The sequence below is a fragment of the Homalodisca vitripennis genome, chromosome X, assembly GCF_021130785.1.
Source record: "Homalodisca vitripennis isolate AUS2020 chromosome X, UT_GWSS_2.1, whole genome shotgun sequence".
In the NCBI taxonomy this organism is placed as follows: Eukaryota; Metazoa; Arthropoda; class Insecta; order Hemiptera; family Cicadellidae; genus Homalodisca; species Homalodisca vitripennis.
Window position 1 is genome coordinate 57001856 of NC_060215.1, and position 23140 is coordinate 57024995.

The window sequence follows — 23140 nt, forward strand, 5'->3', positions numbered from 1 at the left end:
TGTAGACGTTGATACTCTTGTGCTTATTTTACTTCAGCAACAACAATTATTGCTGTATCAACAGTAATTAAGATCTTTAGTTGATTAGCTAACATGCAAGTTCAAATCAAATCAAAATCAAAGTTATATCAAAATGAATATCAATATCAATAACATGGATTTGTTTTTTTTTTTTGTACCGTAGGGGTTTAACTGGGATTGTTTTATAAAACTCATCAATTGATACAATTTTAAATGATACTTATTACGTAGTTGCCCATTTTTACTCTGTATTACCTGTGGGATAAGTTTTTGCAATTATAGTTCGATTTATTCAATGGTAACCATTATGTTTATTTGTATAATATTTAAAAATTCTATGATTTAAAAAGCGTTCATAAGATATATTAGCAACACAAAAAGACCAGAAGAACAAAATCCATTGCCTAATATTATTAAATAATACCCAACTATAACTTATAAAAATTAATGAACATAAATACCATATCCTAAAATTTGTAACAATAAACCAACCAACATCATTCTTCCTCTGACAGGAGCTTAAACACAAGCCTTTGGAAACCAAAAATTAAATTTATATGTAATGGTAACTTTACTATAAAAGCTAACAATATCATAAATCTATTAGCAACCCAAAAACTATATTCAAAACTTATTCTACATATCTTGACAATGAAACCAAGCACGGCACAATATTGTTTGTATATAGCTGTAGAAACAAGCACTCCAATGTCTCTGGCAGCGATCAACCTCCACAGAGCAACTAATCTGATTTTATAGTCATAAAGATGGTATTAGTAACTCGGGAAAAAGACAAGACACTCCTTTAAGAAACATTTTGCTTCATTTCACTGTGGGTGCACCATTCTAAAATGCAGTTTAATTCCTCTCATAAGTCATAACAATACTGAATAGAAATTATATTGATGTACAATTTAGCATCAACTCTAAAAAGAAGAAGTTTGGTTTTGTTGATTACATGATTTTATGCAAGATGAAGTAGGTCCCAATATTGATCATTGATATTGATATTGAGTCTGCCAGAAATAATAGCAAAGGCAGAAGGTAAAGAACCTCTATAGATGACAACCAGCAAACCTCCCTCTCAGTAGCTTCCAGTTTAACCAGCAAGTGAATATGGCCTATCCAATTGAATACCTTAGAGAAATCAGTATACAAACTATCCACTTGACAGTAGAGAAAAGGCAGACAGTAATATCATCCTGGTAAAGAACTAAATGAGTATTGACTGATCTGACACTTGTAAAACCACGTTGAGAAATGGAAATGTAGCTTCTGATAATAAAGGATAGCCTTCTCAATATAACAGCCTTCACATGTCACCAATGAGGAGTGGGGAGGAAATGAATGTCATCCTCACACCTTTCTATTTCTCAGTTTCAGTACAAATATTATGTACAATTCAACAATGATAGTTTGAAAAATAAATTAAAACAACAAATTTACTATATTATGACCATTTCGTGTAAACACTAACTCATAATTTGATACTTTTTAATGCAATTTAATTATTATATGTTTGTTCTGTGCTTCATTAAAATTTTCAAAACCTATACACTTTTTTTTTACATTAAGTACACATACAATGGTGTAAAAAAACACATAATTAATATAATATTCTTTTTTCTATAACAGGTTCGTTTCGTACCGGTGTGTAGTTTGATAATAATTTTGTAGATTACAACACTGGTTGGGTCGCGTCATGGCATGGGCCGTGCGGTAACACACGCATTGTACGGCCCACTTCAGACTTCGTCTGTAGTTCATATAATATATATATATATATATATATATATATATATATATAATAGTCTCTGGACATTTGAAGTTTCACAAATTGTGCTCATATTGGGCTCCCAGGCCGCTTACCGGGAAACACAACATGAGAAGAATGGGTGTGCTCTAGAGTTTTTGGTCCGATATCATGAGGAAGGTGATACACTATTAGAGAACATTGTCACAGGTGACGATGAGTTTCTCACATAATTCCAAAAACGAAACGTCTGTCCACGGAATGGTGTCAAATGATGTCACCGGTTAAAGCGAAGGCCAAGCAAATCTCAACACTCAAGGATATGGTGACGGTGTTTTGGGATAGACATGGAATATTGTTAGTCGAGTTTATGGAAAGAGGAAGAACTATACATGCAGCCGATTATTGCTGACAAACTACGACGTGCAATACGGAATAAGTGACGTGGTCTATTAACACCTGGAGTTCTCTTGTTGAATGACAACCCCAGGCCCTACTCTGCCATCCAAACCCAAAATCTCATCAGATCATTTGGTTGAGAGCAGACTGACCACCCGCCTACTGCCCAGACATGGCGCCGAGCGACTTTCACTTGTATCGCCGCTACCTAAAGGAGTTTCTCAGCGGTAAGCGCTTGACAACACACTGATGACAAGGTGAGATAATCACTTAAAGATTGGTTATCCTCCCAGGCGGCAGACTTCTTCCACATCGGCATTCAAAAGCTCGTACAACGTTATGTAAAATGTTAAAAAATGGAGACTATGTTGAAACAAAATAAGGATATCAGGAATCAAATAAAACGAGTTTTTTAAAGTCTGTTGTTATTTATTTTTTATGAGAAATCGGACTTTACTTTTCGGATGATCCTCGTAATTGTGATGCCCTTTTTTTATCATGAATGAGATAGCTCTATGAGAGTAGCAAAGTATACCGGGAAATTCTTTTTATAAATGATTACAAATATTTCTGTATCCAACGGATTTGATGTTCAAACTAAGATTGATTGGCTATAAGTATTTTTTAGTTTGACTTATCTCAGTTCATAACGTAATTATCCTGAAAGTAATCCAACGATTTAACATCCATCCTTTAGCATAAAATAAGATTTTCTCTGTATTTTATTTATAATGTTTTAACTATTTTCAATGCTATCTCGGTATCATCATATTAAAAATTTTCAACTGGCAATAAAAGTTGCAATTATGAGCAGTTCCCCGATTAAGACCAACAGTCTCATAAGTTCCGTACGACGTGGACGGGAAGAATCATCTTTGGGAAGAAAGAGATCGCGTCGCGCTCTGCGTATCTTATAGCTGATTTTAACATCTTTTTGATAGTTTCTCGTCGAATAACATCGTGTTGCTGACTGTGTGTTCTTACCCTAATGTGTATTATAAAGACTTCTCTACGCAAATGCCACTGAGAAACGATATTTTTGCAGAGTGATGAGCAGTAGCGTAGCCAGAAATTTCGTTCGGGGGGGGGGGGTCCGAAACAGGGGGATCCGGGGGACGTTTTGTGTGTTATTTGCCTATAAATTCACTGGTAAAAGGTAAATACCAAAAATATGGAGCTTTAGTAACTACGCCTTATAGAAAGTGGAAAGAAGTAATAGGCAAATTAAACTCTCACAGCAACTCTAGTACCACAAATTTTCTTGTATAGCTACAGAAACTTTACGAAGTTCGATTCTGGCCAAGTAGAAGGCACCAAAGTGATGTTGGATTCACTGGATAAGAAATAAAAAGATCAAAACAGAGCTTCACTCAAGCGTATAATTGACTCAACTATATTCTGTGGAGAAAATGAAATACTCCTTCGGGGACATTGGGCCACTGGTGACGGCCGAAAACCCTTTAGAAAAGAAGGGCGATTTTCGAGCGTTGCTCGGGTACAGATCAAACTAACGGTCGGAAAATGCACCGGAAAAACTCTACTGATTAGAAGTTCGGCCACTTTGGATTTCACTGATTGGGGTATTTATGAATGAGTTATAATGACGATTTTTTGTATCATTACACTGTAGACGAGTATATAATTATCGGAAAAATCACTTTCGGTCGGAAATAAAATACACCTGAAGAACTTCAACTACTTCGGACTTCGGTTGTTGAGGTAAACGTGGTATTCTTTTATTGAGTTAGGACGACGATTTTTTGTTATCATTAAACTGTACTCGACTACCTATATAATAATCGAGAAAAAAATCACTTCCGGTCGGTAAATACCAAAGAAAAGCTCTCTACTGATTCGTTTTGACGATTTTGGATTTCACTGGTTGAGTGGTTGAGGTAAAAGTAGTACTTATAATTATGTTAGGGCATTGAATTTAGAGATTAATTCAACGCCGACTAATAAATATATAATTATCGAGAAAAAGAAACAAAAATAATCACTTCCGATCGGAAAATGAAATAATACCTCAGTCAGTGAAATCCAAAGTAGTCGGAACTTCTTATCAGTAGAGTTTTTCCGGTGTATTATCTGACAGAAAGCGATTTTTTCAATTTTTATTTGATAATTATATAGATATTAGTCGGCGTTCAATTGATACCTAAAATCAATGTTCTAACATAATTCTAAGTACCACTTTTATCTCAACGACTCAACCAGTGAAACCCAAAATCTTCAAAATCTGAATCAGTAGAGCTTTTCCTCGGTATATTCCGACCGGAGGTAATAATAATACTTTTTATTGTGTCAACAATAATAAAAATTGCATACAATCGTCAAATTAAATTATTTAGAAATATGTATATCTATTTTAAATTGCCCCCATTCATACCCGTTCATACACAGTCCACACTCATTCCTAAGACTGATACATACTTACATCCATACGTTTTAAAATCTTCTAAATTTTACCACCAGAAATAGAGGATGATCGAATTACTTTAAATTTCATCCCAGCGGCTCATCTTAAAATCTTCCACTGAATAAAACACCCTCGACACCAAAAAGTGTCTCAATCGAGCTTTAAATTTTGTTGGTTCATTCAAATTTTTGATTTCATCAGGGAGCTTGTTGATCAGCTTAACACCAACCTCGGATGGCAAACGTTTAAATGCGGCTGTTCTGTGCGGATGTAACCGAAGGTTGTCCCTGCCTCTTGTCCCGTATTGATATACGTCCCTGCCCCGGACGAACTCGCACTTAAATCGGCAGAACAGGGCGACATCGAGGATGTAGAGACAGGGCAAAGTTAGCAATCCAAGCTCCCTAAAGGCATCTCTGCATGAATTTCGGGATTTCAATTTTGAAATGATGCGGACAGCTTTCTTTTGACTTCTAAATACTCCCTCAAATTTGTATTTAGAACAGCTGCCCCATAGCCTCAACTCGTACATTAGATGGGGGTGTACAGGGCCGAAGTAGGCCATTTTTAGTATATCCCGGGAGCAAAATTTTGAAAGGTTCCGTAGAGCATAAATGCCTGAAGAAACCGTTGAGCAGGTACTTTCAATGTGATTGTCTCAAGTCAGACTTTGATTAAGGTACATTCCGAGGAACTTGGTGGAATCAGTTTCCTCTATGAGGACATCGTCCGCCATCACAGCAGCGCGATCCTCAATCTCTCTTTGCCGCAAACAGAAATTTAGTGCATTTGATTTGGAGTTGTTGGTCCTCAGATTTAATTTAGAAAAAAAATTGAATACATGAATTCAGTTCTAAAAAGGAAATGATTTCTAATTCATGTTTTGTTGGAGCTTTAATGCAGAGCGTTGTATCGTCAACATACTGGACCATTTTCCCTCTCAGGAGCGATGAGTTCCGCCTGCTGATGTACACAAGGAACAAGACTGGTCCAAGTATAGATCCCTGTAGGACTCCATAGGAAGAAAGTCGCTAATTTAAAATGATTTAATTGTTTTTTTTTCTCGATAATTATATATGTATTAGTCGGCGTTGAATTCATACCTAAAATCACCGTCCTAACATAATCCTAAGTAGGGTAAGGTAAGGCAATTTCGCAGTAAAACCTAAAAAGTTGGCTTTTATTACAAGAAATATTGATTTAAAAACTACAAAACGTAATGTAATACAAAACAACACATATTAGTTTAAAATTTCCTTTAGTTTTAAATTTTATTGCATTATATATGTATATATAAAAGCTGTTTTTCTTAAGTCTTTCAAGGTAAGGTAACTTTGCATTAGTACAGGTAATCCCGCAATAGTGGTAGGTAATTTCGCAACATTGTACAAATAGGCATACCTGGTGTTAATCCGAGTCCTCACTTCCATAAAAATGGCTCACAAGCGTCACACATATAAATTAGCTCCTTTGTAGGATTTTTCTGGCACTTTTCGTGATAGGGGAATTTACAAAATGAACACTGTAACCACTGAGCACCATTCTTCTTCTTCACGTCCTCCGAGAACAGTTTTCAAGCATACACCACACTTCCAATCATCATCAGGCTTGGCAGGCCTATCTTTAGGAGTGCCGGGTTTTTGGTTGATCCATTTATCTCTTCCGGGTGGGTTTAGACACTTCGCAGAAGAGTCTCGTGGCTCTTTTGGGGGGTTTTCTTTCTTTTTATGGCGCCCTTCGTAGCCATATCTCCAACTTCAGATGTTGTTTGTTTTTTGGCGCGTGAGGAACTTCAAGCAGATCTTCTACACCATGCAGTTGTTCTTCAGAGGGGTCCTTTGGAGAAAGGGGAGACAGTGTTTGTCCAAGATCACAAGGTAGGCCTGACTTCCTAACACGAGTAGCAGGTGAAGATGGACCATAGCGATCAGTGAGCCTGCTTGGTGCCAATGCTTCTGCAGAAGAACGTTTGGGGTTATAAGGACAAGCCCCAGCTTTCTTGAATGAGTGTATGATATTCAGAGGAGTGAAAACTTTCCAGAAATGCAGGAGTAAAGAGCTCGTGGAAATGGGAACGACTGGGCATGTTGTTTGGGTTCAGTAACATGTGATTGTTCGACAATTTAGCCCAGACACTTTTTCAGAGACTTGTAAACTCCTACATCAAGGGGTTGAAATAAATGACTCGTGTGTGCAGGGAAAGTCATAAGGTAGATTTTCATTTTGCTTTGCAAGTTCTATGACTTCAGGCCCAACATGCGAGCCATGAGAGTCCATCAGTAAGACAACAGGCCTTGCTGGACAGATAGCACCAATGAAGAATTTAAACCATTCTAGGAAAAGTCCTGAATTTATCCAACCTTTTGGGGATAGCCTAATAAGTGAGTTTAGGAAGACTGTTTTCTTTGAGTTGGTTACTCCATCTTATCCCTTTAAAAATCACCATTGGTGGGGATGAAACTTCCATCAGCGCAAACACAACACAATACTGTTTGAAGCTGTCCCCGTTCTGCGTATGTTCTTTTATAAACATATTTTTTCCCCAACTTGACAACAATATTTTATTCGGTTTTACAACATATGTGAGTCCTGTGTCATCTACATTCCAGATCCTATTTGGCTGGTTTTTTATTCCCAGTTGAGACAAAAGTTTGTCTAATTTTTGAAAATAATCTTGCACCATCACTGGATTTGCCATGCTTGCTCTGTACCTTGATAAGTTTTCGGGTGTCCGAAGACACAAATTATAGCGTTCTTTAAATTTTGACCACCACCATTTGCTGGCCGTCTTTTTCTCTGTGTTAAAAAAGTGTGATCTGCCTATTTTGTCTGAAAGGTCATAAGCCAGTTTTCTAATTTGAAGCACTGTAAGGCCAAAACCCAATTCCTGCATTTCAACAATAAAGTTAAAAACACGCAACTCAATATCTGAGGGCAAGGCGAATGGTCTGCCCATTTTGAGAACATGAGCATGATCTAAATCGTCATTTTGACTAAAAAGTCTTTAATGTATTATAAGGAACCCCAGAGTCCTTGCTTGCTTTGTACAGGGTTACTTCACCTGCCTTCACTTTCTTCGCCGCACTTACTAGATCAGATATTTCATAATTTCTATAAGTCTTACGTTTGCTTAGCTCTTTGTCTTTAGGTTAAAACCATTTTTAAAATCAAGAGTAATCTGAAATTATATGAATAATGATGTTCACGAAACACAGTATTAATCAGTTAGGTAATTTCGCAGTGAAAAATAAAGAGTAAGAGAAAGGTAAGGTAATTTCGCAATAGCCTACATTTGATTTTTTAAAATATGCATAATAATATAAACATTACTTATGCGTCTGTATATCGATTTTATCAGGCAAAATAGCAACAAACTTTCTTAGGAAAAAAATAAATTACCTAGAACAGTAACAGGAACGTGTAAAATTATAGTGACTTTGCTAACAAAAACATCCTAGTTTCTAAGGTTATAGCTTATTTATTTTTAAGGTTAGAATTATCAAACTACTATTAAATGAAACTGTGTTTCATGAACAACATGTACCACACCAGAACTTCTACCACACACACGTATTATATAAACTAAATCCACCAAACAACTATATACTCGTAAAACAGCACAACACTCTAAAAGAAATTGTCAGACATAACCTTTAACTTTTTGTTTACAACACGAACTAGAAAGCAGAACCGGCGAAACATGTGTTTCTTCAAAAGTAGACATCTTTTGCTACCTAGAGGCAAATGCATGAACTAATAACTTTACAGGCAAGTCTGTAATAAGAGGAACAGAAATTAATGCGAAGTTACCTATACTGCGAATTAACCTTACCTTACCCTACCACTTTTACCTCAACCACTCAACCAATGAAATCCAAAATCGGCAAAACTTGAATCTGTAGAGAGCTTTTCTTCGGTATTTACCGACCGGAAGTGATTTTTTTTCTCGATAATTATATAGGTATGGTGTACAGTTTAATGATAACAAAAATCGTCGCCTAACTCAATCGAAAACCCCACGTTTACCTCAATCATTGAAGTCCAAAGTAGTTGAAGTTCTAATCAGTAGAGTTTTTCAAGTGTATTTTCCGACAGAAGGTGATTTTTTCGATAATTATATACACGTTTACAGTTTAATGACACCTAAAATCAAGGTCTTAACTTAATTCTATGTAGTCACTTTACGTCCCCACGACGAATTTGAACGAAGTGGTCGCTAATTTAAACTGTTCGCCGTGTTACGGTTCAGGTTACTTTGCGACGTCACGTGACCGCGCCCTATAGAAATACCGTGATTACACTACACTATCCGAAAGACCGAGCCCAAAAGTATCGTTTGATACTTTATGATTTAAACGAAAGGACAATTATATTTTTAACAACGGTCACTTCAATCAGTGAAATAAATCAATTTAATGTTTGTAGACAAGAGTAATGATAACTGTCCTTTTGTCTCCTGCTCCATGCTTTATTTTTTAATATGTCTTAAAATTTCGGGGGGGGGGGGGTCCGGACCCCCTGGACCCCCCCTTCGCTACGCCACTGGTGATGAGGATGTTACAACACAGCCAAAAAGCAGCGGACAAATTTCGCCGGCGGTTGTTGGTAGCTTCTGACCGAGTGACCAGTGCGTGAGTGGCCGAAGCTTGACACGCCGCTGCACGCTTGTAGTCATGAGTGCCTTCGATCTCTAGTCACATGGCAGTGCCAGTGGTGCTCAGTAGCAGGTGGGCTGGGCTGTCCATGGCCGTTGGAGGGGCAGCTGTCGATAGCTTCTGACCGAGTGACCAGTGCGTGAGTGGCCGATGCTTGACATGCCGCTGCACGCTTGGCATGCTTGTAGTCGCGAGTGCCCTCGAGCTCTAGTCACATGGCGGTGCCAGTGGTGTTCAGTAGCAGGTGGGCTGGGCTGCCCATAGCCGTTGGAGGGACGGCTGTTGGTAGCTTCTGACCGAGTGACCAGTGCGTGAGTGACCGATGCTTGAAATGCCGCTGCACGCTTGGCATGCTTGTAGTCGCGAGTGCCCTCGAGCTCTAGTCACATGGCGGTGCCAGTGGTGTTCAGTAGCAGGTGGGCTGGGCTGCCCATAGCCGTTGGAGGGATGGCTGTTGGTAGCTTCTGACCGAGTGACCAGTGCGTGAGTGACCGAGGCTTGACACGCCGCTATTTGATTGTAGTCGCGAGTGCCATCGAGCTCTAGTCACATGGCAGTGCCATTGGTGCTCAGTACCAGGCTGGCTGGGCTGTCCATAGCCGTTGGAGGGACGGCTGTTGGTAGCTTCTGACCGAATGACCAGTGCGTGAGTGGCCGTGGCTTGACACGCCGCTGCACGCTTGTAGTTGCAAGTGCTCTCGAGCTCTAGTCACATGGTGGTGCCAGTGGTGCTCAGTAGCAGGTGGGGTGGGCTGTCCATAGCCGTCGGAGGGACGGCTTTTGGTAGCTTCTGACCGAGTGACCAGTGTGTGAGTGGCCGAGGTTTGACACGCCGCTGCACGTTTGTAGCCGCGAGTGCCTTTGAACTCTAGTCACATGGCAGTGCCATTGGTGCTCAGTACCAGGCTGGCTGGGCTGTCCATAGCCGTTGGAGGGACGGCTGTTGGTAGCTTCTGACCGAATGACCAGTGCGTGAGTGGCCGTGGCTTGACACGCCGCTGCACGCTTGTAGTTGCAAGTGCCCTCGAGCTCTAGTCACATGGTGGTGCCAGTGGTGCTCAGTAGCAGGTGGGGTGGGCTGTCCATAGCCGTCGGAGGGACGGCTTTTGGTAGCTTCTGACCGAGTGACCAGTGTGTGAGTGGCCGAGGTTTGACACGCCGCTGCACGTTTGTAGCCGCGAGTGCCTTTGAACTCTAGTCACATGGCAGTGCCATTGGTGCTCAGTACCAGGCTGGCTGGGCTGTCCATAGCCGTTGGAGGGACGGTTGTTGGTAGCTTCTGACCGAGTGACCAGTGTGTGAGTGGCCGACGCTTGACACGCCGCTGCACGCTTGTAGTTGCAAGTTCCCTCGAGCTCTAGTCACATGGCGGTGCCAGTGGTGCTCAGTAGCAGGCTGGCTGGGCTGTCCATAGCCGTTGGAGGGACGGCTTTTGGTAGCTTCTGACCGAGTGACCAGTGTGTGAGTGGCCGAGGTTTGACACGCCGCTGCACGTTTGTAGCCGCGAGTGCCCTTGAACTCTAGTCACATGGCAGTGCCATTGGTGCTCAGTACCAGGCTGGCTGGGCTGTCCATAGCCGTTGGAGGAACGGTTGTTGGTAGCTTCTGACCGAGTGACCAGTGCGTGAGTGGCCGAGGCTTGACACGCCGCTGCACGCTTGTAGTCGCGAGTGCCCTCGAGCTCTAGTCACATGGCGGTGCCAGTGGTGCTCAGTAGCAGGTGGGCTGGGCTGTCCATAGGCATTGGAGGGGCGGCTTGAGGACACAACCGCTTATCACTCAGTGAGCGGCTGAGCGCCGAGCTGTCAAGGAGGTATTGCGTCGCTTGTTCAACCTCATTACCAAAGGTCAGTTACTACTTTCGGCTAAAGCACTACTTCTAATTATCTTAGTCATACTCACCTTCCTTATTAAGGTTACTAGATCACAGCTTTTACGAATAAGGTACTGGTAACTACTTTTTTACAATATTGCAAAGATATCTGAATTTATATTTATTTTGCGTATTTGATATTGTATTAACTTCATCATTCATATAATTTGAAGAAATATTGTATTAACTTACACATATTTTTATTAAATGATTTTCTAACGAAATACTCCAAATTAGTCATGTTATTCATTTACAGACTATAGTGTAATTGTATTTTATACATTTTAATAAACTGACCAGTCATAATGAGATTTAATTGCCATAATTTCTTTTTATACACTACTATTGTGTGTACAACGATTTCGATGTTGTTCCCTTCGATATCATTTTATAAACCATTGAATAGAATGTTTGTCTTCCTTTACAAGCTATTTATTATGATGGGTCTATGGTGAATATGACCACTTATACCCCATTTGGAGTGGCAGGCGCGTAGTTTTAAACTTGCTTGTGTAAAAGTTAACTTTAATACACCTCACACCAGACCACGCTGCTGTCGGAATTTGTTCCAGTGTGTTCCCGCGGCGTACTGCTAACGTACTCTTTTGAAAACGTAAAATGCGTACCCGCGCCTCTGCATTTTTTCAGATATGCTCTTGTTTTTTTGATGTGACGTCCATATGGTCAGTTTGAACCAGAAATGTTACTATATAAATATATATTATTTTTCTTATTAGGTGTTACTTAATGTTAATGTTAATGTTACTTACAAAAATAACAAACACATTGAAAATAAATATATAATATCTAAATAAGTATTAGGTTTCTTCAATAAGCTATTATTCAGCGTAACATTTGTTATTGATGAATAATTTTACTTATATTTTGGAAACAAGTAATGAATTTTCTGAACAAGTTTTGATAACAAAACGCTTCTTATCAGGGTGTTATGATTGTGGGGGGGGGGAGGATTTTTGCATATGGTTCAATAGTTTTAAATAAATAAAGACATTCCTCTAATACTATGGTCTACTTCGCTTCGTTAGCGTCTATCTGTCTAATGTCAGCATTTATTCCGTTATTTGTCATCCTATCATAACAAATAAGGTATTAAACTTTTTGCATTTTTAAGAGCTATCTTTTGTGTGCCTCTAAGTATCTTTTTTCGTCCGTTTTCATTAAATTTGGCTTTGACACTTTTGAAGGTTACATCCTAATAAGATACTCATAAAACATGCAACACTAAAACGCCATATCTTAAACCGTTTTTAATTTATGAATCTTAAAATAATAAAAGCAGAGGCAGATAGACGTTAAACGAAGCGAAATAAATCATAGTGTCACTGGAAACTTTTTGTTTATTTTCACATATCGGACCACACCACAAAGTATTTCCTCGCTCTTTTTAACACCCTGTACACGCATTGAACAATGTTATTTGTGTACTTATTCATGCGAATTAAGTATTGCGCGTACTTATTTGTGATTTGTGGTAGTTTGATGTTCTGAACAGTGAAGTATTAAGTTCAAATTTTAACAACAAATTATAAATGTATTACGTTATTTTATGTTTTATAATCATACACATAACCATAAACATAAAAATATAATCAGCCAACTGGTGATGTAGCAAGACCAACTCAGAATCTTATAAGCATAGACCCTACACATTCACATCGATATATGATTATGACATTCACATTCAAGACCTTCACAGTCTACAGTGTAGACGTCAATCCAAACGCCCAACTCTCATATATATATATATATATATATATATATATATATATATATATATATATATAATTTGTTGCTTTTTTATTTTCTAAATGGGCGCCTTTAACAATATTTCTGTGCCAAATGTTTTATTTCTTACATAAATGCTAAAAACAGTTATCTAACCTAAGCACTATTTTACTAGTTTTAGGATTATTTTGATGAAGGAACGGTTATGGTGTGAAGTTAGCGGCATCATTTTTGTCGTTCTTATATATGGAATATTCTTATTGTCCTCGCACATTGAATTCGTGTATAAATCGTCTTTTACCACTCAACAATAAGTTGTAAATCTAAATATTTATCGTTCACGTTGGTGTACTATAAGTGATATGAACGTCTCATAACACAAGAATGAATTTGGTCAGCAAAATTTTGTGAGAAAGAAATAAACTATTTTGTCACAAGTGTCTTGTTTAACATATTTATTTTAATTAGTACGAATTTCTCTATGGCTATGCTTGGCTGAGTAGTGAGTATGTTATTGTAAATTTAGTAATTTGTATTAAACAGGATACCATGTGTAACACCGAAAGGATATAAAACACAGGATACTAAAATAGCACAGTTAAGTTATAATTTTGGATATAAGTAAATTCATTCAATTACAAAGTATCCATCCTTTGTATTTCCACGGTTGAAAGCTTAAAAATATCCATTGCATTGGTGTATTCAATCAATCATTTATATACACTTTCAAATACCACCTATTCCAAATCAAGACTCCAGCCTTTAAAGGAATTTAAAGCCGGGTTTACTGAAAAAACATCCGGAAATTTGTTTGTCCGACAAATACTGTGTCAACCTTAATCAGTTTTCATTCTCATCCTTGGTCACCGTATTTTTCAAAGTCGTCTGAATTAAAAAGCATAACCACATCCAACGGACTTGGGGGTGTAGTAAAATTAGTTGGAGGATTAGTTAGGTTCTAAAATTTAAAAAGATTGAGATTTAAAAAGCAAATAACAAAAATAATAATGAGAAAAAGAAGCTCAGTCACAGCATCTGCGTATTAGTAATATTTGTGAAGTTAAAATATATTTTGTTGTATACATGTTATAATACAGTAAACTTCGTTGTATGATAGGACATTAATTTAACATGTTTTAATTTAATATGATAGGACATTTAAATGTAAAGTAGCCTAATTTACAGGATTTTTTCTGTCAAGTAAATAAATATGCAGGTTTTTGTTAATAGCTTGTTAGTTATCATCAGGATAACAAGCGCTGATTGTCTCAATAGCTGATTAGCTAATTGGATGGAGACAGCCGTTCGTATCCTACCAACATGTTCATAAAGTTTTTAATGTTGAAAGTAATTTCATGGATTTGAAGTTTTTTTATGGAAATACATACTTTATAAAGTGCTCTTTAAGCTGAATACAAAGCTATTAATGTCATAATGTTAAATTGTTTTATAGTATAACAAAAGCCTTTTAAGCAAGGACGTAACCAGCGAGGGGGTCCAAGGGGTCCGGAAGTTTCAATTTTTTGAATTATTTTTTAGTAAACGATTATTATTATTTCAATAAAGCAGTATTATTGACATGTACTGCTGTAAGATCGTTCTCAACAAAAAGAAAAAATTGTCCAAGAACTTTTTAAGGAACAAAATAAGGCCTTACTCTCTGTCCACTACGGGAAAAATATCTGTTGTCTGGACCTCTCCCAAAGTTTTTCCTGGCTACGTTCTTGCTTTTAAGAACGTTTTCCTGGAAAAATGGTAGTTTAATATTGACCGTTTTATGAGTGTTTGTTAAAAACAACTCTCAATTAAAACCATAATATTTTTCATATCAAATTCGTTTCTAGGATCAGCAAAACCGTTATAATCAATTATTAGAATTCTTATAAGGAGTAATATAGTGTATGCATTGTATTTTAGTGTTGCCTTAATTTTGAACTAATTGATACTAGTGACGATTTTTATGTACTAGTACAGTAGACGAGAGTATGCACTGTTCGTGTCACTTCGACTCTTGCTTAAGGAAACCCCGACTTGGTGTGAAGGTCTTCAGGGTTAGAGGAGGTGCGGCGTCACGATGTGACGACGAGTACCTGCAGCTGGCGACTGTGACGTAACAGAAACCAACGCTATTCTTACGAAGTACAAATAACTAACACATAAAACTTGTTCACTAAAAAATGGCTGAATGATGACTGCATCTCAACAGTCAACTGACCCGGCAACCGGAGAAATTCCGGATGTATTTCTACGAAAACGTGTGCTGTTTCCTCTTCTCGACCACAGTGGACGTTGTATTTTTCCTCTAGGTTAATTCGAGATGACGAGTAATTTATTATTTGCTGGGTGATGGGGAAAAGGAGAAGAACTGTCTAGACAAGCTCGTTCATGTCTCACTAGGATCATAGGGTAAAATGTACATATATAAATCGATGCAATTATTTTGAGCATAATCAAACAAGAAAGCAATAGAATATCTAGACATTTCATCTCCTGCCTCATCGCTCACCATACTTTATAATATTGTTATATACTCATTATTAATCGTGTCGGAATTTTTAACGGTATAACGTCAATGTATGATATAAATGTCCCAAGTTGAGGAAACAAGCGCTGATGGATTAACATTTGTTATTATTAACACGTTTGTCCAACAACAGCCACAAAAATCAGATTACCCAAATAAATCATAAGATTGTTCACTGTTTGCAAGTTCCATCGATTCGTTTTTGAACGCATGGTACTACTGCATTAGCATCTAATTACAAAGAAGTTTGTTCAGATAGATTCTAAAGTATGAATGGCCCTACCTAATTTCAAGAAATGACTCCACGTCTAGAAGGTTATCACTGAACAATCAGGTACTTAAAAAATTTATTTAACAATCATTTAATGTAACACATAAAACACAACACGTGTAGGTGCTCTAAGACATATTCGTTATATATCTAATATATAACAGGTAACTGAATAGCTAACATTTTATCTCCACTCAAATAACTCACCAAGAAAGGCGTATTATTCACCTGTGACGATAAAGTGAACTGGTTATCAAGTAGTAACGCCTGATGATGGTAAATATAGGTCCTAAATTTATAGATTAAATATTTGTTTTACGCTTTAAAGGTGATAAAACCATTCTGATTATATTATTATTTTATTGCTTCAAGTCGTGGCATGAATGGCGAAAAGTAGTCTATCTCGAGAGAGAAAAGTTTGGACCTCCCTGTGACTAGATTTATCCAAGTTATAGAACTCCGTGTAATTTATTACCTAGTTATAGCCAATTTAATGTTCACGACAAGTTTTTCGCAATCCCGTGAACAAGAGAGAAAACAAAGGTTAATTCTTGACGTGCATACTATCTTGGGTACAATAATAACAACATACTTCAAATTATCTACTGATGGATCTTACCACAACACACACTACAGTACATTGCCACAAAATTGATACAATTGTGTAAACCACGTGTGTATCAGATAGTATTAACACATTCAACTGTGTGGCTCTAGTGACCTTCCGGAACATTTTACCCACACTTGTGTATTGAAACTTGTATCTCAACCCAAACAGTTCCTGTGTCTTATAAAAGTAATTAAAGGTTTAGAATGATTCAACAAATACAAAACATTCAAGATCTCTAACGAGTTTAACAGGCTCTACAGGAAGTAAGACGTATCTAAAGTACTTGCAAGTTAATTACCTTTCCCTCATTTCATTCACAGTGTTATCTGCTGTTATAGCTTGAGCTCATCGTTATCATTAGTTCTTATCAAGTCAATACTATGATGTAAGAGTAAACAAATCTTTAGTGTCTGTTAATACAATGTAGTTTAAGTGGGAATGCATACAAAAAAGGTCGTTAAAACTATTCATTAATGCCACTGCGCAAACGATTTTCGATGTAAATATTGTAGTCTGAGACTAAGTAACAGAATTCTCGACCTTATTATTCAAGTAAAAATTGGAGAAACAATTAAACTAGTTTAGTACATGATTTGATTTATTCGAGCCAGTTATACTATTGAACTAACTGAGAGTTTAGGAATGAAAACCATTGTGAGTTGTAAATAGTACGTATTTACAAAAGTCCAAATCTTCGATCAAAACTAAAAGTGTAGTTTTGGATTGTTTTATTACTGTAGGAATGGCATGAGATCAGATGTTCTTAGTTCAGTTGGAAACAACATTATAAACTGGTTGCTAATGAAATGGGTGGAGAGATTTTGTTATAGGATATCCACGGTTGTAACATAACATGCATTGAATGGTCAACTGGACCCTTTTAAGGAGAAAACACTCGAACAAACGAAAACTTTACAGACATGAAGTTTTAATTTTATTAAATAAGTTTGTAGTTGTAAGACATTGTATATCACTAACTCGCCTTCGGCTCGCCCAGGCCCCTATTTGATTTTTCGCCAAATTCGGGGATAAGCGGAAGGTGCATTTATAAATAGGGTTTACCAGGGTGTTAAGGAGACTAAAGTATATGCTACCTTAAATAGTTTTAAGTAACGTTTAGCTTCCAGGATATTTTGTGGTTTAACCAAAGGGGGTCAGAACAATAAGGGGATTTGATTACCTGAAGAGTACTTGAGCAAAGGCAGTATTTATAATCATAAGAATAAGTTTATCAAGGGGTTTAATTTGCCTAGGAGATTATCTGGGCATACCAGAGAGGTTCCTCTGGGGTTAAAATAACAGGGTGTTCTTTCCTACAGAGAGTTGTGTCTATTATGAGAATACTTATACAGTAAGTAATCTTTGTTAGAAGAATAAGTTTATCAGAGGGTTTAATTCAACTCTGGTTTAATTATCAGTATTGCACATATGATAATGTAACGAATATTTTCTTTACTGTCCTCTATCAATTCCCGACATTACAGTCTAAGTAGAATTAATTAATAAAAGATGAATAAAGGGAAGGTTTGTAGAGAAAATTTAGTTAGGAAAAATGTCTTCAGACTTCCCATAGTCAGTCCAATTCTTTTCTAAGTTCGACAAGTTCTATATAGTTTCCTCTTGTGCTAATATTCTCTCAAAGCTAGAACAAGAAATAATAATGGGGACAAAAATAATGGTGACCAGGAAATTGGTCCGATTCGTAAATTCAACACTTTTTACATTCATTACTTAGGCATTTCCTTGGCATGACAGCACTCTTTCTATGTTGAAGACTATGTATCCTGAAGTTGTGTTTACTAACGCTACTTCATAGACGTCGAATGTGCGTTGAACATTGATGTATTCTAAATGTAAATATCCTAATAAAGTCATAGACTAGAGGACATAGTGGCTATATGGGACCTCTATTCTTTTCATTTAGACATATTGAAAATATATACAATAAATGTTTTATATTAATAAATACAAAATTTTAAAAGTCTAATTAAAAATAGATGTTTTCATTATTTTAAACAAAGATAAATACTTTGTATAAGTGTTATTTCTAAAACACCCCATGTTATGTAAAAATAATAAATCCCCAACTTCTTAAGGGCCTATTTGTGCTTTTTAAATTATGTTTAAACACTTTAAAATGTATTTAGAAAGAAAGCAAAAGTTCAATCAAGGGAAGTTAATGGTAGATTTTAGTTTTATACGATATAACTTGTTAGATATGATGTTCAAAAATTGAAGCAATTTATTTATGTACTCTTGTTATTTATTCACGATTACAATCGAGGTGGCTACTGATGTTTTGTTTGAATGGAATATCTTGTATGAAGTTATCAAATCGGAAATCCTCCACTTCTATTCAAAGCAGCTGCACTTAAAGTTTCAGTTCTTTCATATTTTAAAGGCTAAATTGTCATCTTCAGCTACCGCCAGGCCATACAATTTATATTTCACTATAATTATCAGTAATGAACTGGCTCTTCCTGTATTACACAAATGAAAAGATTAGTTTCCGACCTAATTTCTTAGTATCCGTCCTTTTGCTGTCTCAAGATGGAGATCGTTACAAAATTGTTCCGTGCCAGAAAGAGGTTTTGTGTATTTTAGTACAATTACTCCTTTAGCCAATGTTTGCAGCCTAATTTTAGCACGTGAAATAGTTTTGTGTGATGGCTCTTCATTTATTTAGGAACCACTGAAGTCTATTTGTTTGAAGCCATTACCTCTGAGTAGTGTTGTAAAACTCAAAGCAGCTTCGACTTCCGATAAATGTAATCATCAGATTGGGTTGAAATTTGCGATAAATTCCAGTTCGGCCGGGGAGTTGTGGTCCTGGATCAATTACCACCGGTATCCCTGCAGAACATTTCTTTCACCTGTTAGTGTTTTAAGCCTAAAATTTTATCCGCACTCTTCTCCATTTGCATTCTTTATTTAGAATTATCATCAGAGGATTCTGGAAATTTCTTCCTCTTCGGTAGCCCCTGCCCCGGCATCTCCCGGTATCGTCCTCCTAAGGCTGACGCCTCAGCGTATTTGGATCATTGTAAACCATTCACAGCTGCCTTTCTCGCCACTTTCATTTGCATCAGCACTGTATCTAGAGTACGGCCTTCATTTCGTACGCCTTGTTGAGCAGCTTTTTTGTGCTTCTTACGTTCTTGGAACAGCTTAAATGTTGAAAGTATGAGAAAGCTGTCTGCTCAATCATATTTCCATGATGTCCCTATCAATCATGGAACGTATAATTACGTTGGGCGGATACAAGTTTGATATACATGGTACATTTACTTAAATGTATATAGGAGTCCTCTAATATTTCACACATTTAGACCTGCAGTGAAGTTCGGTCTCTTGCGCTGTAGGAATAATTTTATTTCAGATATCCTCAAGTAAAGATTGTGCTCTTTTTCATTCGTCTGCCTGTCCTTTACCAATTTATATATTTAGTTAAAATTATGCCCAATAATGAAAAAAATGTTAAAGAAACTATAACTACTTTAATAAATAAGGCATAATGTTATATACGAGTATGCATTGAGTAGTAAGTTAACGAAGTTAATTAATATATTTGCAAAAGTGATAGAAAGAAATAGTTTGTTCGAAATATCGAGGTTGACACTAAAAACTAATAAAAACAAGAAGTGAGGTTTTAGCCGCCAGCACATGGATTTTCTCATGAGTAAATAATAAAAAAACTACAACATGGACATTCAACTATATAATTTTCCTCAAAACTAGTCAAAAGTGAGTTAACACTGGTTAAGAGAAATCATAATCGGTTTTGTGAGTCGCCTCATTAGAAGCATCGGTCCACCCTGCTGTGAAGAGTTTATCGGAACAACTAAACAATACTTAGAAGACCTCAATGTAACAGTTTAATTGATCAAATTAGTTGCGACATAGTGTTTACAGATTAAGCTCGTCTTTACATATACAGACGAGTATGAACTAAACAGTCTTTTCCTCCATTGTCTTATAGAACACTACAACTATATAACCCTAATTAAAATATTTTGTCTTTAAATAAAACTCATTCTTAAATAAATCTAATGGTAGAGCTAAGTAACTATTATATTTGATCCTACTTCGTTTTAGATTAAGCAATTATCACTTCTTTGTGTTGTAATAAAAGAATAGAAGTACATATTATTTGTTTAGCTTTCTCGTTATTTCAGAAATAATTTTCGCTTTTAGTGTTTGAAGTCAGTCTAGTGTGATATAAGCTTTGCATTCATTTATGCTCCAAAAGTATAGATTTAAAGAACTTTATAGATTTATGAGTAGTAACCATAATAGTTCTAATGTTTCTTACATAAGTTATTGTGTACGTATAGCAATTCCTACAATCCTATTCCAATCATATTCCTATTCCAAAATATGAAGAGTTAATATTAAATTTGGATTTTAAATAATTGATTTTATTTAACAGATTCATGTTGGTATGGAATGGTTAAATAGTTTTTTGACTCAAGACTGTTAATTTAAATTGCCCTCAATTATTTTTAGCCAAAAACTAATTGACACAGTTCCCTTGTCGTGTTGTCATCAATACCGGAATTTCGTTTTACCGTGTATAAAACTTAGAGCTTATTTATTATGGCGCCCTCTTGCAAATAAGAGATTAGAACACTTATGTTTCCTTATACGAGTATACAAACTAGTATCCGACAAGTTATTGATTGTAATTTTTATTGGTACTGCAGTTAGTTTTAATAAATTTTAATGAACATTCATTCTTGTTTACACGACGCGTCGTAACCACCCAAACAACAGATAGCTCAAATTACGATAAAAACATAACTAATTAAAAATTAGTGTCTAATTTTGTTTTTAACAATTTTGTTGCACAAAATTGACAATTTAAATCACCTGTGCACAATTTTATAATTCGTTATTTAAATTTATAAGTTATGTTTACTGTCATCGTTAGATAAGAAGCTCTTTTATAAAAAAATAAATCCGATCTTAAAGAATTATTTTTAAGGAAACTTAATATTTTGAGAAAATATAAGAAAGCTGTATTTTATTTCATGCCAAAAATTACTAAAATCGGCCAAATGACAAAGAGACTGCGGTTCAGCCCATGTTTCCAACGCCATAAATTTTATAGCAAGACCTAAATTTCCATTTATTTCACAGACCCATATTGACTAAAATTTGAACATTTTTATCAAAGTTTTATGAAAAATTCTTATCTCATTTTCAACCGCACTTATTAGTGTGTATTCACAATACTCGTTTTTTATACAACGGTAAAATAGGGTTCATAGCACACTGCTAAATCGTACTATCTTCTCAGTGTTGTATAGAGGTAGTAAACACAATGTATCATAATCCTCTGTTGTATATTATTTTACAAACAAATGAAGCGATGCAATACCTGGAACTACTATACTGTTCCCTTTTGTCAGTAAACATTATCATTCTACTGACGTAATACGACCCACTTTGGCCTACTTCAGTCTTCGAAAGATTCAACGGACCGATTCAGCGGTACTAGTCGGTATAGCCTAATAAAACACAACATACAGAAATGTAGAAATTGTTTATCGAAAACGTGTAAATTTTCTGTCAAAACGGCTCTCTAACCGTCCTGTACATAAATTTAGTGTTGCTATCGGGCTGTTACTAAATTCTAACCAATAACAGAAATAACAAATGGACTAAGAAGCCGCACAATTCAACAGGAAGTATTATTCGTTTACAATAACATGCCGTTCACATTTCCTATCAGGTAAAGTGCTATCACATTGGAAACATGTCCATTATCGCTTTTTCCTTGTCGTGTAGCCTAGCTCCTTTTGATTTCTGTCTCTTGGTCGTTTATAGTTTTAGAACATACGCTCTTCTAACTTATTCCTCATTTATGAATACCCTCAGTCTGTTTACGTTTTAACCACCAGTTCGTTTTTGCGTCATCTCAAGAGTTACGAGGCTCTCATTCTTAATGGTCTTGCTTGATTACTAAAAGGAAATGTTTCCCCCCGAATGTAGCTGTAGCTTCAAAACAACAAAATTATATATATATTATCCCTGGCAGCTAAACGATTCGAGACCTAAGCTGATACTGATTCACAGTTACAATATGGACAATTCAAAATGTCTCTAAAGCCATGAAGTCCACTTTACCATTAAATAATAAACACTAACAGATCAAAGAACATACATAACAATTCTTTGCAATAGCCTCGACGATATCAAAGCTAGAAGAAAGCCTTAAAAGAGGCCCCCAGCGAACTCTCACTTTGTTTATTGCCCACCGCAAAACTTTAACCGCAGCTATTATGACAGTGATAAGTGGAGAGGTGAGCAATTGTTTATTAGTGCTCAGCAAGCACTGTGTACGCCTACGACACTGCTGTTTGCACACCACCCACAGGACTTCTGTGTACACAACACACTGACATCATATTATACACTCAGCACTTGACGGACTCATCATTCACCCGTCACTTGACCCCTCAATTGATGGGTGGGGCTGAGCAAAACAAGCACGAATAAACACTGCGTCGATGGAAACCTCGTATGTCGTAAGAGTTGATAGAGACGATTTGTTCTGTCAGTGACCGCCGTAGTTCACTGACTCTCAATGCAAACATTCCGTTGATTAAAGTAACTTCCAGTGATTATAACGTCATCTATAATTTCGGCTCTTGATTTTAGATAAAATAATAGCTTTTAGTGGCCCCGTAACGCCATGCAACTGGGATCAGTTAACAAACTAATGAAACTAAGGATAAAGTTAAGTAGGATTAGGTATCTCCGTTGAACACAAAGGAAGATTCTGTAGAGAATTCATTGTCAGTTCGACATTAATTAAGGTTCATTGGGATTATTCAAATTAGTAAACAGTATGTTTCTGCTAATAT

The 23140-nt window shown here is 36.6% G+C and overlaps 1 protein-coding gene across 2 annotated transcripts in view; it reads left to right on the top strand.

The window, feature by feature from the left end:
- The first annotated feature begins 10943 nt into the window (after positions 1–10943).
- The window catches only part of LOC124369024 (solute carrier family 26 member 6-like), a 73687-nt gene continuing 61490 nt past the window's right edge, over positions 10944–23140 (top strand). For both annotated transcript variants that reach the window (XM_046826692.1, XM_046826697.1), the window contains exon 1: positions 10944–11094. The gene's annotated coding sequence lies outside the window, so the exon portion shown is untranslated. The remainder of the gene's footprint in view (positions 11095–23140) is intronic.